This window comes from Stegodyphus dumicola, chromosome 9 (assembly GCF_044657685.1).
Source record: "Stegodyphus dumicola isolate Sdum_Otavi_A_Nest chromosome 9, ASM4465768v1".
In the NCBI taxonomy this organism is placed as follows: domain Eukaryota; kingdom Metazoa; phylum Arthropoda; class Arachnida; order Araneae; family Eresidae; genus Stegodyphus; species Stegodyphus dumicola.
Genome location: NC_140776.1, coordinates 50289890 through 50308196, shown reverse-complemented (window position 1 = coordinate 50308196; position 18307 = coordinate 50289890). Strand labels below are relative to the sequence as shown.

Genomic DNA, 18307 nt, shown 5'->3' with positions numbered 1-18307 from the left:
CTATTTTGTTGTTCGATTCTTATTTTTTTTTTTTTTTTTTTTTTTTTCGAAAGGGAAGGAGATCTAAAAAGGCAAAACTTGATTTTAAAAGATTTCTTTGTTTCTTTTGCTTCTTTCGTTTAGGGATTGGGAGATGGAAGTGTGGAAAAGAATAAATGGGATTTTGGGAGGGTGGGATATAAATTCAATGGAACGTGCGGATTTTATGAAGCATTTCTAACTTCCTCGTTTCCAAGGAGGTTTTTTTTTCTCTCTTCCTCTTGTCTGGTGTATGGAATTATGTAGACAGGATTTATGTACTCGGAGGAGACGCCATAACTAACTTCGAACGTGAAATATTTCATGCCTATTATGTTTTTCTGTACAGTAAGTACAGAAAACAAAAATAGTTGAATCGTATTCTAGAAAAGTAGAGTGGTGTTTTTTCTTCAGAATCTCAGTAGTTTTGCGTGAATTATATATTTCCTTTTAAATTTAAAGTGTTTCGTAACAAGGAGAGGCCTTTTTTCTATTGACTCGATGCGAAACAACTTACGGATTTGAGAAATTTTAGCCGTAGGGAATTTAATTTTGCTTCCGATTATGCAAACGTTAAGCTCTAATTCACTGAAAAGTATATAAATGTATATTTTATTTGAATGTCTATTGAATTATGCCAAAATTTTAATACTTATTTTAACTTACACTAGTTTACGCATGCTCCGCGTACCTTATCCTTAAATGAATGCGCGTTACACTACGAGGGGGGAGGGGAATTCTATATTTCCCGTTCTACTGGGCCGATTGACGAAATTCAACTTCATGTCTCGAAAGCGCGACTTAGGATATGTGTTTGATTTATATATAACATTATTCTAATATAGGTATTTTGTCCTAAAATCGGACTTTTCCATATTTCAGTTCTAAGACTCAAATTATGAATAAATATTAAATTTTGTAAAATTTGGTACGAAATTTACAAAGAAATTCAAAAATTTACCTTGGCGCACTTTTTTTCAGTTTGCGCCAAGAATAATTCACCTGGTGAACTTCTTAATTTATAGTCACCTATTTTCCTTTCTTTTTTTTCATTTTAAACGAGCAAAAAAAAAGTCATCGTTCATTACTTATAAATAATTGTAACAAAATGCGCAAATCACGTTTGGCGTTATTATCTTATAAAAAATATCCCAAATTTCAAAACGCTCCAATATGTAAATTCACGTATATCCTAGGAAATTTCGAATAAAAAACTCTACCTTTTTGCAAGCATGTCTAAAAATGCATCTACTTTAAGACGATGATAAAAATTTGACAGATCATAATTAAATTTTTTCCGAAAAATTTATAAAAATTCTTTAAAAATACAAATTTTAAAAATAAATCCTAAAAGATGGGTGAAATTCATTTGGAGTGGACCCAAATTTCGAATTCTGGCAGAAAGGATCAAGTAATTTTAATATAAAAGAGATATTAATATATATATATAATTCAATTAACATTGAGGAGCTAATTTTTTAAAACTATTTTTAGGATTTTTACAAAACTTGACAGTTTGCATAATTTGAGTCGCACAATCGAAATATGGAAAAAAATTGACATGTCAGAAAAAGTCCAATTTTGTGTCAAAACAACTATATTAGAACAATATACATACATCTAATACATATCCTAAGTCCCGCTGTCGAGACATGAAAAACACAAGTTGAATTTCGTCAATCATCCCAGTAGAACGGAAGTTATAGAACAGTTAATTTTCTGTCTTTCTCCCCCCCCCCAAGTGTATTTACTCGTTTGAATAAAGAATAATGCCGTCTGAGGGGGAAGGGAATGCGAATAGTGTTGCATAGTGAAATGAAACTGGCAATCTTTTACGTAAAATCTCGAAATTAAAAATTACAAGCAATAATTCATTAATATTAATAAGGGTATGTTAATAACAGTTTAATTCGTTTTTCAGTCTACGATTCACTAAATTTTCCTAACGCCTCCAGATAAAATTTCTGGTAATACTTTTAATTAATATGTTAGAGTTCTGTTGCCTGTTTCTAAACAAAATTTTAGACTCTGATTATCAATTAAATGTCACAATTATATATGTAATTTAAACACTGTTAATCATTTCCTTAGAAGTCCGAATCTAGAATGAGCCCACCAGCGGCCGAGCGGTAAAGTCGCTGAACACTGGTAGTTCGGTCCGAGTTTCGAATCCCGCAAACGGGCTGGCTGCATGGGTGTTTTCGTGGTTTTCCCCATGTGTAACGTGTATACGAGCCAGTTTCCCTTAGAAAGTCCTCCACGAAGGCATCCCTCCCCTTAGGCAGATAGCCCTAGTGTGCTTTGCCATAATTAAATAATCCAATTCAATCCAAGCAGTATGTCGACATATGTAACTACTTCGTTGCAGAGTAAATAAATTCCAAAAGACTACCGTATTTGCTACCATGCAGGTCTATAATGTTGCTATCCATTAGCAAGCATGTATAATGGAACATAAAATTTTGGGATTCAGCTCCATGTTCTCTCCCTCCACCTCCGAAAAAAACGCAACTTTGTAATCTGAATTAAATGCGTATTTCTCATTTCGTTTGAATAACACATTTTTGCAAACTACAAGAATCTTTGAGCTCCAGGTGGTTCTTTCTGTTGTCTGTGTTTGCGAATGATTTGTTTGTAACTAATAAAAGTTTCACAAGTATATGTTTTAGATTTAAGATGTAAAATAATCGGTCTTCAGTTATCTTTTGATGGCATTCGTAATCCAAGATTTGGTAAAATTAAACAACTGCCTTCCCCATACGTAGGTTAAAATATTACGTTGACTAAATTATCCCAAATTTCAAGTGCAAAGTCATTCTGCAATCGAACTTTTTACAGATTTTTAAAATCTTCATACTCTGCCCTTTTTCCGAAGCTTCACTTAATTAACATTTTATTAATTTTATTCATAGGTAACTGATGTCATATAATAAGTTTTTCCATATCATACCATATGAGTTTCACCTGCCGGAGATGCTTCAGAAACAAATCTGAATATTTTTCAGTAAACGCAAGTGTTACTAGCGAATGCCAATGCCAAGGTGGTTTAAAGGTCAATGCCAAGGTCTAAAATAGCAAATCCAGTCTTTACGTTTAGGCTAGAAGTTAGTTCTAAAATCTATGTATCTCCAATAAAATGTATCCCAATTAAGTAAGAGTATTTTGGGATTTTATTTCGATTTTTTTAAATTTTAATTCCGGCGTCGCACACAATAATATTCGCCAAAGGGAGGAGTGACCATTAGGACTTTTAAGGGAAAATAGCTTATCACCCATGAAGAAACCCCCCCCCCTGAAAAAAAAAGCTCATACAGCTAGCCCGTTCGCCGGTATTCGAACTTCAGACCAAGCTACCAGTTTTCAGCGATTTTACCGCTCAGCCGCTAGTGGGCGGTGTATGAAACTGAACTCGACAAATGGTTGAGCTCAAAAGAGAATTTTTTTTAATAGCCGGGCGTTTTCCTTAATAGCAATTAGCCAATACGAAAGCCTTCTCTCGAATTCGAGCCCGGGCGCATCGTTACGGCAGTCAGAAACACTAACGACTATATACCGGCTGAACGGCACAAAAGAGAAAGTAGTTTCTCAAATAAACTAAGATTACATCCAAAGCGGGCTTTGCTCCGCTTGCGGTGAGATATAGAATGCATGGTTTATTTTAACTTTTATAAAATAACCAAATCATTAAAGTGGACATACGTTGTCATCTTAGGTCCTTGAAATAGTCTTTAATAACCAAGGTACTTGCATTAATCAATAATACAATTCAACAGCAGGCAACAGTAAAATATTGACTGCAGGAGTGATTCAACAAAATCTTAATAATGTGAAATTCTTACTCAGCCGTCTAAGAGTTCATATATTGATTTCTCTAATTCTCTCCATGTTATGACACTGCAGCATTCCATATAAAGGTAAAAGATGAAAGGGTAATAGATCAATATTTGCCTCAAATGAATATCAAATGAATGCTTGGCAACACTGTATTAAAAAAAAATTATCTCCAGCGCGCGAGACTGTGTATCGGAAATTCTGAAGATGTACTCTATTTAAATATTTTGTGATATTGCTGTTGAATTGAATTTTATAGTTTAAGTGCGATTTATGATATTTAATAAATGAAAGTAACACATAAAACGTTAGAAAAACGCCCCTTTGGACGTAATATAAAATCTGAAAGCTTTCAGGTATATGTACTTACATACACACACACACACACATATATATATAATAAAATGGTTGTGCCATTATTGAGATAAGATGACTTGGTGAAAGAAATTTGCAACGGATTGACGATGCATTATAACTTGAAGAGAATTTACTGCGTAGTTAGAAAGATGACAGTAGAAGACGGACGTGGCCGCTGATTTAGAAAACATAATTTTATTCCTTGATAATGCACATCATCACTATGGGTGCGCTATGCACCCTACAATTTTATACAGCTTCCATTTCTTAAACAATACATGAAAATTTGAAAAGTAAACTCTGCGTGGCAATGCGACGAAGCGGATTGAAAAGCAGAAGCAGAACAGCCAAGAGAGGGGGAGTTGTGACGCAATTACGTTTTATATAAAATTACATTTCAGATCACATGATAGATTAATGTCTAGATTTCATCGATAAGTGCGCATCAGAACTTCAGGGAGTTCAGTTAGAAAAATTATTGCTCTATTATTTTTAGAATGAAAACGGAAGTTAAAAAGCTATGATTAATTTATTATTTGAAAGATAGATATTTTATATTTTACATATATATATTTAAATGTCCGAGAGCTTTATATAATATTCATTAGTCTTGCACCACTACAAGGACTACTCGCCACTTTCGTCCTAACGCAACTGCCAATAGGAATCCACTACAAGGACCGGAAGTGGTAAGGCCACTGTTGTGTCTTATGAAGAGGAAGTTACAATCATGCCTTTTCAGGGATTTGAACCCGGGCCCATCGCTATGGCAGTCAGAACCACTAACTATTAAATGCCTGAATTTATGTAACTGATAATTGCAACAATGGTGTGCAAATTGTCTAGGATAAACATCATTAAGTGTGTAATTGATAAAAACATGAAGTTACGACGTTCTGAAGTAGACATAGGTTTAGAGACTAGTTACTATGTAAGTTCCATTCTCCACAGCATAGATCATATCCATGACAATGTAATGATTAATTGATTGTATATTTTTTCATACGGATTATTATGTAATAATTATTGTAAAGGTGACATTGTCAATTTAGCAACGTAATATTACTATCATTGATTCAATGAATGCCGCCGACGGTGGATGGTAGATTCTCATTCCGTCGTAATGGTGTAGAAAATTAGACCGGAGGTTCGTGCGTCGGCGTTTCGGTTACTAACTACTATACCGGTTGGGCGGCCTCAAAGTGAAGTACGCGCGTGCAGTTGGTACTTACTAATTAACAGAAAACGTATGTCATAAATTTATAAATTTGCCACCTAGTAACAGACATTAAAAGTACTCACTGCAATTTTCAAACCTATTCCATCAGTTACTTAATGACATTCCCTCGTAATAAATGAATTTATGCGACAATATTTTTTCCCATTTGAAGTTGTCGATCTTGATTACGCATAGCCGATGAATTTCATCTCTTTCATTCAATTGACAACAGCTTCAAATATATGTACGTAATTTCTGGAGAACGTAGTTTAAAATTTATATTTTATCTCATACTCGCGGAAGTACCCGATGCCAGTTAAGTTAGATTGAGAGTAATGCATCTAACAACACAGAGAAAGATACCGCTGTAATCCTTCTCTAATAAAAATGCAAAAAGTACGATTAATAGTCAGACATTTTTCAATCTGATGCGATATGGAACCCATATAAAAAATTTCGATAGAAAAATAAGCTAATTCTCTCTCTTTATATCAGCAACAGTGGCACGCAGTTTTATAAAAAATTTCGATATAAAAATAAGCTAATTCTCTTTTTTTATATCAGCAACAATGGCACGCAGTTTTTAATGATTTTCGCCTTTCCTATCAAATGGTCGTAGAAGCTCAAGTTCCGTCCAGTATTTCACCCATATTCAATTTAGTCGATTAATTGTGGCAAAATATTTATCATAATTGATCAGAAATCAGTAACGCGAACAAACAGACATCCTTCTCTATATGTATAGATTTTGAAAAACTTACAAATTTTTGATTCACAAACTCTACGATTTGAGAGCGAGCAGCGGCAACAATGTTCGAAATTAAAGCAGATTTTCATCTCCAGCTTGCGAGACTGTCGCCACTCGGAAAAATGAGGGCGGAAATTATCGTTTTTCCGAGTTTTTAATTTGTAGCTATTTTTTTTCCTTTGAAAAAGTGGACGTCGACCTTTTGCAGGACCCAGAAAAGAATGGTAGAAAGTTTGGTGACGATAGCTATAGTAGTGACTGAGTTATTAGCGAACAAACAAACACACAGACTTTCTTCTTTTGTATATACATAGATAAATACGTCTTTCTTTAATACTACGCACCAAAATGTTTGAATTTATATAATTTAGAGTATTAGATAAAGAGTAGGCAATTTCTGTAGTATACATAAAAAAATGCGTTTCCTTTATAGGGTAACAAATTGAATGTATTAGATAGAGAATTAAAAAAAAATATTTATTGTGCTTTTGGAAGATTTTTTCGCGCATTAAATAAATAGAGGTAAGTGCATTTTAAGTCGGTATCGAATGCAACCGGCGCGAAAAAAGAAGAATTTTTCTTCTACTTTTGCTCCTTTACGATCCCCTGTTAGCTGCGATCCTTTCTTGGGATTTTCCGAGGTGCGAGAAGATAATTTATTTGAATATGCTTCCCTGAAATGCTTATGCCGAAGGGGATCATCTGCGCAAAGTTTTTCTAAGGCGAATTCTACGAACGGTTGCCTTTTAAATAAATGGGTTTTTGCGATTTTTGCTTGCATTGAACGTATTTTATGGAATATCCAATGCAGAATTAAATGATAGTAAACAATAAATGCGTCTCTATTAGTTGCACGGGGTGGAAAACCCAACTGCATCTGGTTTTTTCCTTATCCCTGTCTTATATCATAGGCATCTGCAGAAATTTTCCTAGAGGACGGGCAGACTTTGGAGACAGATTAATTTTCAAGGACCACACTCCCTCCAAAAAACATTGCTTCAAACCTCTAATATTTAAAAAAATATGTCAAATAAAAAAAATTTCAGTTCTATGTTTAAAAAATAAAAGCATAAAAAGAAGCGCAGTTAATTTTTCTTTATGACTTTTTTCGAAATTCAAACGATGGATAGCTGTTTTACACTCTCATTGGTGATTAGTATTGCTTAGCAAAGTCTGAGTTTGAAATCTGACTTTAACTTGAGCAGCTAATTTTTGCCACTGTGTGCCTTCCACATTCATAGCTCATAATATCACGGGAGTATGAAAGTCTTTTAATTCATAATTGATCAATTTTGAATTTTTATGTTTTGAATAATTAGGTACCTGTCTTCTGTAGAGTCTTGGCGAGAATGTCGGTTTGGCGGTTTTCAGCGAGAAATAAACGATTACCGATCTGCGCATCTTCGAGATTTACGATGAGATATATTTTAGGCAGCCCTGGTACATATCACCAAAATCTATTTTAATTAGAGTAATAATCAATAGCCTTCTTGTGTAAATATTTAATCAACAGATATACATAATTTCCGTTTGTTATAAAGTACAGACATTTAGATTTTCTAATCGTTCATGAAAATTAAAAATGTCTATAGGATAGTATTTAGGATAGTACTTTTTTTTTTTTTTTTTTTTTTGAATTTTATGTGATATGCTTCTCAATAGAAATTCATTGTGGATTGAATGTTTGTTATGTATGTTATTAATAAACTAGTGGAAGTACCCGATGCCAGTTAAGTTAGATTGAAAGTAATGCATCTAACAACAGAGAGAACGATACCGCTGTAATCCTTCTCTAATAATGATGCAAAAAAGACGATTTATACTCGTACATTTTTTGAGTCTGATGCAATATGGAACCGACATAAAAATTTCGATAGAAAAATAAGATAATTCTCTCTCATTACATCAGCAACAATGGCACGCAGTTTTTAATGATTTTCGTCTTTCTAATTAAATGGTCATAAAAGCTCAAGTTTCATCCAATATTTCGCCTATATTTCAATTTTAGTCGATTAAATGTGGCAAAACATTTATCATAATTGATCAGAAATCAATAACGCGAACAACCAAACACAGAAACAGACATTCTTTTTTTATATGTGTAGATTTTGTAAAACTAAGACTCACAAACTCTAGGATTTGAAAGCGAGCAGTGGCAACAACTTTTAAAACAAAGCAGATTTTCACCTCCAGCTTGCGAGACTGTTGTCACTCGAAAAAAATGAGGGCGAAAATTATCTTTTTTTCGAGTTTTTATTTAATATCTCTGATTTTAACTAATTTTATTCTGGGAAATATGTCGACGTCGACCTCTTCCAGGACCCAGAAAAGAATTGTAGAAAGTTTGGTGACTATAGCTATAGTAGTAACTGAGTTATTACAGGATAAGCAGAGTTTCTTCTTTATAGATAGATTAAGACTCACAGTATTATTGAGGGGAAAAAAACCTCATTCTTTTGAATACATATTTAATGTCACGAATAAGTAATAACTGTATTGTTATCAGTGATTTTATTTAGCTTTTACAGGAAATCAGTTTGCATATAACTTAATATAATAATCAATCTTTTTTAATGAATTTGCATATATATCAGCAGCTTCAATGTAGACCATATGGTAGGGCAGGTGGAGCGTAATATACGGAAGTTTAGCGGAATGAGCAAGGAATAGAACTAATATTTCGAATATTCACGCGATCGCAGATTCGGAAATTTCATATCTAGAATTTTCGATTGTTTCACGCTCAAAAATACTTCTATGTACCAAATTTTACGAACATACGTAATTAAACTGAATTCTAGCTAAAATTAACGCAATGAACCTAAACTTTAATTACTAACCTAAAAAACCTAAACCTAAAAAAATTCTTTAAGCCTTTTCCTCAATTTAAAAGCTTTTAGACAGGAGAAGTGCTATTGAATAACCTTAAATAGGGAATGATAAGTACTATTACCCAAGAGAAAAACTTACACTGATCTCCTTTTCAAGAGAAAATTAAGAAAGGACCTTAAATGACCGTAACACTAAAGAGATCTCGCGAACATTTCCCGTGCCAGGTACAAAACGCGGTATTCGTTTGACAAATAAATAAACTTCCTTTAAAGACGTCATTTCCGCCGGTTTCTGGACAAACTCTCCCCGAACAATACTTTCCGCGGCCATAACGGCTCATTTCGAGGTGTCGAGCCATTCTCAACCCATTTCGACCATCTCTCTTGATTTACAGAAACGACCGTCATTACCTTAACGCCGACCGTAACCACGTGATGTATCTGTAACTGGAAGCCCAATGCTGTAGTCAACGACTTTCATTCAGCTCCATATTCAGGGCCTGAATACCAGAAAATTTTATGATGGGAGTATCACCTCGGGGATGCATTAAAATTTTGCTCGCGCGCGTGTATCGCGGATATCCCAGCGCCACCAAAGATGGGAAGGGATATTTGTATGCATAAGGGAATTGTGGGGAGATGTGGAGTCAAAAGAGAGAGACCTTCGTTGCTATCCGTTTTATTATTTTCCCTCCATGGAGCGAAAATTATATCTCCTGCATGCAGCGGAGATGCGGCTTGCATAGGGTATTTGATGGTTTGTATCGGGCATTTTTTTGTCTGTCTGTTTCAGTTATGGCTGGGAAAGGGAGGAAAAACTACAGGAATACGTGTTCGTACTTCAGACTTGGGAATATTTTTGTAAACGCAAAAAACTTTTGTGCTTGCGGAGGTATTCCGAAGCGTGGTCAGTATGTTTGTGCGTGTTATGTGTTTGTTAAAAGGATGTCGCAGTTGGTATTTGCCTCACATACACCGCATGTTATAGAGATGACATCTTTTGCTTAGAAATGTTTTTATGTTTACTCTATTTCACAATAAAAGCAAATTTATTTTTAATGTCAAAAACTATGCAAGGGAGTTATATTTAAAGGACTGAAATTAGTACTATATAAAACTAGAAGAGAATCGGATTATCGGAACAATTTAAGAATAATATTGGATAGGAATGGATTTATTATTTAAAATAAAAATAGAATGATTATTTCTTGAAACATCAGGAGACTTCGCAGGAACTCGTTCAAAAGGTAAATATGTAATAATTGTATCAGTCTTCATTTTTTCACATAGTGGTACTTTTCGAAGTAGAACTTGTTGCTTTGTATTAATGAAGAAAGACTCTTTGAAAGAGATTGGGATAAAGAAATCGAATTTTTGCTGTAAACATCACACGTAAAACTTTCTCTTGATAGTACGTTGAGTTCCATTTTATATGTTTTCTCACTCTTGTTATTGTTAATTTCCCAATGTAGGATTTTTCTAATTTCCCACTGTGGCTAATTTCCTACTGCGACAATCATAAACCCCGTACTGAAACTTCTTTGCTTAGTTTGCACATTTTTGTCCTCTTCGTTTTCAATAGTAAATATACCCTTTTTTATAGCAATCGTTTAGGTAAACCGATGCTTCATCACAAGGTCACAATATATTTTCATTTATCTTCTGCTAAATAGTTTCATTCAAATTGTTCTGCTTTGAGCCACAGCCTCCGCAAAAACTGGTGAACATTACGATTTTAAGCTTTCTAAATTTTTAAATTTTGGTGTCTTACTTTTTGTTGTTGTTACAGATGTATTCAAATACTTTGTAATCGATTTCAACGCCTGCAAATTTTTTGGTGTTACCAACAATTTAACTTTAAAAACACCTGAAGCAATACATATCATTTTCGGGTATTCGTTTTCAGTCTTCTTTTCATGTAGAAGTAATGACTGAAGGTTTTTCCCTTTTAGATGAATAACGTTGCTTATTTTTCACATAGAAATTTTAGCACCATGCATTTCAAAACATTTTTGAATTATGGAATGGGAATATTTCTCTTCGGAATGCGCAAAAGTATATCCTTCAAGCCAAAGATTGTTTACATGGGATATTTTGAAATAAGGAGTTTAAAAGCAGCAGACGATGTTCCTTATTTCAAGTAATAAGCTGTTGCCAGAATTTTTATTCCGAATTTTTTTTTTTTTTTAATCTTTAACGAAATAATTGTAAATCTGTGTAAACTTCTTCTATATGTTATAACTTCTCTTGTACTGGTTTTTTATTCAACGGCAAGTTAAGAAGTTGGTGGAGCACATGCAGGGGGATACAATAAATCTATCCCCGGAAATGTTTATAATTCTGACACTAAATTTATCCTTGTAAATTAACAGGGGGGGGGTGCTTCTTACAGAAATTGCTGGAAATGTTTACCGTTGACGTCAATGCAGCGCTGTGGTCGACATATCAAACTGTGAGACAGCAGCTCTGCCTAGATACAAAAGTTGTTCCCCTTAGACCTGCTTGTAAATGAATTTACATGCTTCGCATAACACTTAAAAATGAGTACGCTCTGTGTTATTCTTAGAACCATTTTGTTTTGAATTGATCACTAAACACGCCTTTCTTTCTTACTTAAACAAATGCTTGCTGTAAGGTGTCTTCCTTGCTCCTGTTATACTCCTGTTACTGTGTCTGTCCCAGTTTCTAATTACCTCTTTAATGTTTAAACTATGTTTTGATGAACTTCCGAAAACCCTTTTAAGGCCAGTTTTATTTTGGCCACCCTTTACTAAAAGGCGTTATGAACAGTGAATTTGAACTATATATAAAATCTTTCTTATCAATTAATATCAAGCAGTCCAGGAATAGGCAATACCAATTATCATTACGATGAGTTCGATCTGTAATTTTAAAGCCAAAATAAATGATGCTATAATAGTACAACGAGAGCTTTTTATGGAAAACTATTTTATATTCTAGTATACTTAAAGGAAACTGTGAAAACCTCCCGTGCACCTAGGTCATGAATTCCGAACCAGAAACGAATTAATAGCGTTCTTGTGAAAAATGTTGCGAAAACAGAACAAAAATATTAGACTAAAGTAAAAGCAAGCAAAAATTAAGAAACGAGAAGACTAGAATGTTGCATATTTTAAAAACATCTATTGCAACAAATAACATAAGTTTTAAAAGTTCTTTGAAACTATCGCTTTTGGTTTATTATTCTATTCAGTTACTTAAATTCAGAAATTATTCTTTTATTTTAGTTATGAATTCCTTTACCAAGTAAAATAATTAAATTAGTAATACTTATAATTACAGCAAAATAGCAAAAATAACGAAATTAGAATATGACGTATCTAAAAATAACTTTTAGAGCAAACAACTTAATTTTTAAATATTTTTTTTAAACTTTTGGTTATTTCTCTTTCATTTATTTAAACTTAAAAATTATGAATTCTGTTTCTTTGGATCGGCATATCGATAGCCATACAGGGTCTCCCAAAATGTCGCTTAAAAACTTTACTTTCTAGTCTGTCCTAACACGACGAACAAGGTTTACATAGGAAGTTGTGTCCAAAAGTCTCTGTGAAACAAATGAAAAATGTACCTGTGAGCAATGAAATATAAATAGACACTAAAGCATTATCTAAATAAAAAAAATAAAATTGTATATCAAGAAACACAGAATGCATGACGAGGACCGCTAGCACAGGGAGGAGAAGGTGAGGACGCTGCCCACTGTGTAATGGATTCCTTGCTGAGCTGGTTCGCGTGGTGGGTGTTGTGCCACGATAATAATGAGACGAAGAAAAGCCTGTAAATCCATAGGCGAAGTTCTGATACTCTTTTAACTGTCCGAAAGTCAAACCGTACGGTGCTATACCAATGTGATCGACATGAGAAAAGAGAATCGATATCGGCGTTAACGAGACTTTGTTGGAAAAAAACTTAACGATACACTTGAAGAAAATAATCATGGTTACAGAGAATGTTCAAATTCCCTTCCATCGACCTCGTGCTTGCTTCAGAATATTAACACATAGATTTATGGACTTATCCAATAGCCAGGTGCGTCAAAGACAAATGCTGTCGTTTACATGATCCTGGTGCCGATGCCGATGTCAGATGTTATGGGTGTCCCATATACCACCCATCTTGTGTTTCCACAAGGAGAAATCTATAGGGATGCGGTCAAGAGTTCGTGATATACTCTCATTTTCCGGTAGCGCAGTTTTCTCTACGGCAGGTGTGCGTGTAATACGTTGTCGATCAATGTGGCTACTTACACGGAAAGCTTCAGCCTTACTCAGTCTGCGGTGCATTTGTCCAAACAATGGATGACTTGACGGTACATGTCTCTCGCAACGTGTCCATTTCCGTCCATAGCCCAATAAACGTAATGCATATCAGCCAATTCCTCGTTACCCGAAGCGATGCACCCTTCTCCTTCATTCTCGCCTTAAAAGATTTGGATCTGCATCAGGTCTGGGAATGTTCTATCGGCTAGCGGCCCATCTAGCGGCGGCAGGTCACGGTTTCGGACACAACTTCCTGTGTAAACCTCGTTCCTCATGCTCGGATAGACCAGCATGTGAAGTTTAAAAAAAATCTTTTATGACACCATTTGTAATAGCAGGAATTAAAAAATACGGTTATGATACATTCCATATGTAAGTATCGATACTGCAAAACTCAGCAATAAAAGTAATATAGGAGATTACATCAACGACATACGCAAGGGTAAACCTCGATTTTAGCCGTAGTGATCGCTGTAGTGGTAGACGTTGCTGGCTTCTGTATCTTTATCTCTGGATTCGAATCCAGAAAAAGGCCTGGTTTTTTGTAAGCATGTAGTGTCTGTGCAACACGGGAGCATTTATAATACTAGCGAGTCAAACGTACTCTCGAGAGGTTAGGTTCATAGGGAAAGATGACAGGAAAAACCTTCGAATCCACCTCTGCGAAGCGTTTTCCAACAAAATTGGGTCGAATTTTCCCGTTTTCCTGGGTGCGAAGTTGGTCGAACCCCGCAACGTTCGCAGTGTATTGGATTACCCAATTATGTCAAAGCACACGAGGGCTATCTACCTAAAGGGAGGGATGACTTCGTGGAGGACTTCCTAAGGGAAACTGGCTCGTATACACGTTACACACGGGGAAAACCACTAAAACGCTCATGAAGCCAGCCCGTTCGCGGGATTCGAACCTCGGACCGAACTACCAGTGTTCAGCGTCTTTACCGCTCGGCCGCTGGTGGGCGCGTTTGCAGTGATGACACGGCTAACTGACCGATGGGTATTGGCCATTAATGAGAAATGACAGTGCTCCGGCCATTTAAAATAGCAATAACCTCTAGTACAGTGGTGACCTCTTCCGTTCCATGCGCTTCTTTCACTGTTGCTAGAAAATTATTACCTCCTTTTTCCAAAACTCAAAATAAACATATAAATTAATTTAAATTGTTTTATAAATTAAACAACGAAAAGTATAAAAATGTTGATAAATACCAAAACTTGAGTAAAATTAATATTTTACATTCACAAGCTAAAGCTAAATACTTCCATCTCAGCGTTATGGACGGAAAATTCCGTATAGAAGGGTACCTTTCGTTTTCATTACACATGAGAATTTCTGCTAATTTTCAAGGTATCCAATTTCGGGTTTGATGTATATTGAAAGAAAAGGAATGAAGGTACAATTTGAGAGAGTCGTTTTTTAATTATAATCAAAACACACCATTTATTTATGACCTTTTGAAGAACTCTGAAATATAAGAGCTAAACCGAGAACGCTCGGAAGGTTAATAGATAAATATGTCGGATCGCATTTCCCATCTGGAGTTATGAAATTCTCCTGAGGGAGGGAACCCGTATCTAATATACATTACCTTACTTTTCTGCTTCGGTTTTTAAAGAGCGGAAATAGCGTTTTCATCTTTTATTGCCGTAAAACGGCGTTACCAAAAGCTTTGCAGAAAAAAACAGTGATGCAACAAAATTTTCTTAATTCACACATGGATGAATTAAAAAAAAAGGAGAAGGAGCACGTAGATACAAAGTAGTTTTTGAGTTTTTGGCATTGTGTTTTTTATGTTCTCCCTCTACAACTCATTAAAAAGCTTTCATTCTTCTATTTCCGATAGTACAGGGTGCGGCAGCGTTCAGAGTAAAATATTAAAAACACACCATAAGGAAGGAACTGTAATTTATTTATTACCTCTTATGTCAATTAATAGTTAAAGGTATGACATTTACTAATGTGTAAGTCATTGTCCATTGCGTGGATTACTTTTTTGATATGATGCCCGTCAAATGATGCCCCCTCTGCACAACACATTCGTGTAGGCGGCATTGGAAGTTTGCCATAACTCGGCGTAACGTATTCCCTGGGACATTGCCGATGGCAGTTCTGTTGCGATCCTTCAACTCAGGAATGGTGGCTCAACGTGTTCGGAAAACTTCTTGCTTCAGGTGGCCCCAAAGGAAAACGTCTGCACATGAAAGATCAGGTGAGCGAGGCAGCCAGGAAATGTCAACAAAACGGGAAATTACTCTAACTGGAAATGTCTGTCGCAATGGTCCGCCCATCTGGAACTTTTCCATGACGTCCCAAGTTGAAATGTTGCCGAAATAGATGCTGGGTAGCAATAACAGAGTAGTTATTCTTGAAATAACTTTCAACAGCAAAGGCACGATGCTGTGCACTCTACCGATCCATATCATTGTCACACTCGAAATGGCAGCTCATTAGTACAAGAAATGCGGCACGAGCTGGCGCGCATTCATGCAGTACGTCATTGTTCTACGCAAGTGAAATTACGCTATGAACGCTGCCGCACCCTGTATATTCATTTTTTTTCCAATGAACATTCAATCCGGTAATTAACCAAAAAAAAAATTAAATGACATTTTCCATACCTTTTGCAGTTTTCCGTTTTTGCGGAAAAGAACTGGGATAAATTATTTACGTTATAAATTTTAAGTTCACTTCTAGAAAATGAAGCAAAGCAAGAAATTTGAGTAATTTAAAAATAATTATGTCTTGGACTTGTAACAGCGTTAATTTTTCCCACCTTTCATAAATGCTATGTTTACAGGTTAAATGAAATTCATTTAAGGAAACACACTGCAATTTATTACCACCTGAACTGTATTATAACAGGGGGAAAATTCTTACATTACGTCCAAAGGAACGTTTTTTAACGTTTGTGTTACCTTCATTTATTAAATGTCATGTTCTTTGCACTTAAACCATAAAATTCAATTCAGCAACAATATTGCAAAATAATTTAAAAAGAGCATACCTTTATAATTTCCGATACACAGTCTCACTCGCTGGAGAATGAAATTTTCTTTCTTTTTTTTTTTTTTTTTTTCGTACAGTATTGCCATTTTTCGCTTTGAAATCCTTGAGTATCTTAATCAAAAACTCATAAATGCTTTACAAAATATGAAATAGATAATAAAACAAATTCCAAATTTGGGGCTCCGGATGCCCATATTCAGGTGGAGACGTACGTTATTCAAAATTTGATGGATCTAGGTACTGCTGTTTTATCACAAGGCAAGATTACGCAGATTCTTCATTATTTAATTTCTTTAAATATAATAGAGGGCGGTAATATTTGGTGGCAACAATTTCAAAAGTAATTCAGACTTTTCAGTTTTTTAAAGCAAAATGCCAAAACAAAATTAGCTTTTCTGGGCTTAAGGTTAATAACAATTTGAAAATTTTAAATTGATATGATTCTAAAAGTACGCGGGCACCAGGATTTTATAAATCAATTATTAACATTTATTAAAATGACAACACTATTACAGCAACCCGCAGATGAACATCATGATTTTTGATCACAAAACTTATTCACAAAACACAATGATTTTTGATCACAAAACTTATTCGCATTGCAAATGAAAACCACTACAATATTTTAGAATAATGTCCAGCTGTTATTTAGAGTTGATGATTAATCAGTAAATATTAAGCAATAAACTACGTACCAATATTTGAGTTCATCTGCCTATTACTTAATTTCGAGAATGATACCTTCGTGAAAAACATTTAAAGCGAAATATTTTGGTAATATTTAGATTACATGTCTTGCAGTTTTTCCGTTATGTATATCATACGAAGAACTTTTAAATATATGTTTCTAGTTATACCTATCATTTACAGTCATTTTTTTAAATATGTCAACATGTTTCGCCTGTACACGACAAACTGAGTATAAAATTAAAATTGCACATATAGCTTCAGAAATGTTAATGTAAATAAAGACTGACATCTATAAATGCTCAAGACCGCAGAATGAAGTAAAAGGAATTCAAAAAATTGAATTACTTGTATAATAATTAATAATTGTTGTTATGTTTTTATTCTTATTTACACTTATCTTTCTTATACTTTAGGAATCTATCATTATGCTAGAAAGCTGTTTCCTGTTTCTTGTGGTTAATAGAGATTGACATCTTCTTGGATATTCATTTTCTAAGGTAAGAGCTATTTTATTATGAAACATCTGATTTATTACTTTTACAAGTGGTTGTAACTGTAAGATGTTTGACTGCTCATTTGGAATATTTCGAAAGAGGTGTGTGCTTTCCGTTTTTAAGTATAACTCTTAGATAAATATTTCCAATTACAATTTTTTTAGTTTTTATATGAAGTAAAGGGAGTATTGTAATTGCGAACAATTCGGGTATTAAAATTTCAACGGAAATATCCATTTTGACCGTCCGGAACCTATTTGGATGAATTTGCGTGATATCTGTAAATACGCACAGAATAAAGAATTCGTTTTTTGAAAAATTAATTATAAAACGAATTTACAATGGATTCAAAAGGGATTTTTTTTTCTGCGACGTCTGTAAGTAAGTGTGTATACAACAACAACAACAAAAAAAAAAAAAAGATGGTCAGTTCTATATCTCCCGTTCTACTGGGCCAAATGACGAAATTCAAATTTTCATGTCTCGAAAGCTTGATTTAGAATATATATTATATATATATATATCATTATTCTAACGTAGGTGTTTTGATAAAAAATCGAACGTTTTCTGAAATAACATAATTTTTTTTTTCCCTATTTCGATTCTGAGACTCAAATTATACCTAGATATTAAATTTTGTCATTTTTGGTGAGAAATTAACGGAGAAATAATATTACGTTAAAATATTATATTATGGAACGTAAAATTATATACGTAATTATTACGTTATATCACGTAAAATTATATTACGTTAAAATATTATATCATATTACGTAAAATTACACACGTAATTATTCTGTTATATTACGTAAAACATGGACCTTATAAG

The 18307-nt window shown here is 34.3% G+C and overlaps 1 protein-coding gene across 5 annotated transcripts in view; it reads left to right on the top strand.

Annotated features, from left to right (window-relative positions):
- The window catches only part of LOC118188795 (thrombospondin type-1 domain-containing protein 7B-like), a 1066734-nt gene that overhangs the window by 725408 nt on the left and 323019 nt on the right, over positions 1-18307 (top strand). For all 5 annotated transcript variants that reach the window (XM_085823427.1, XM_085823425.1, XM_085823426.1 and 2 more), the window contains one exon: positions 17398-17481. The gene's annotated coding sequence lies outside the window, so the exon portion shown is untranslated. The remainder of the gene's footprint in view (positions 1-17397; positions 17482-18307) is intronic.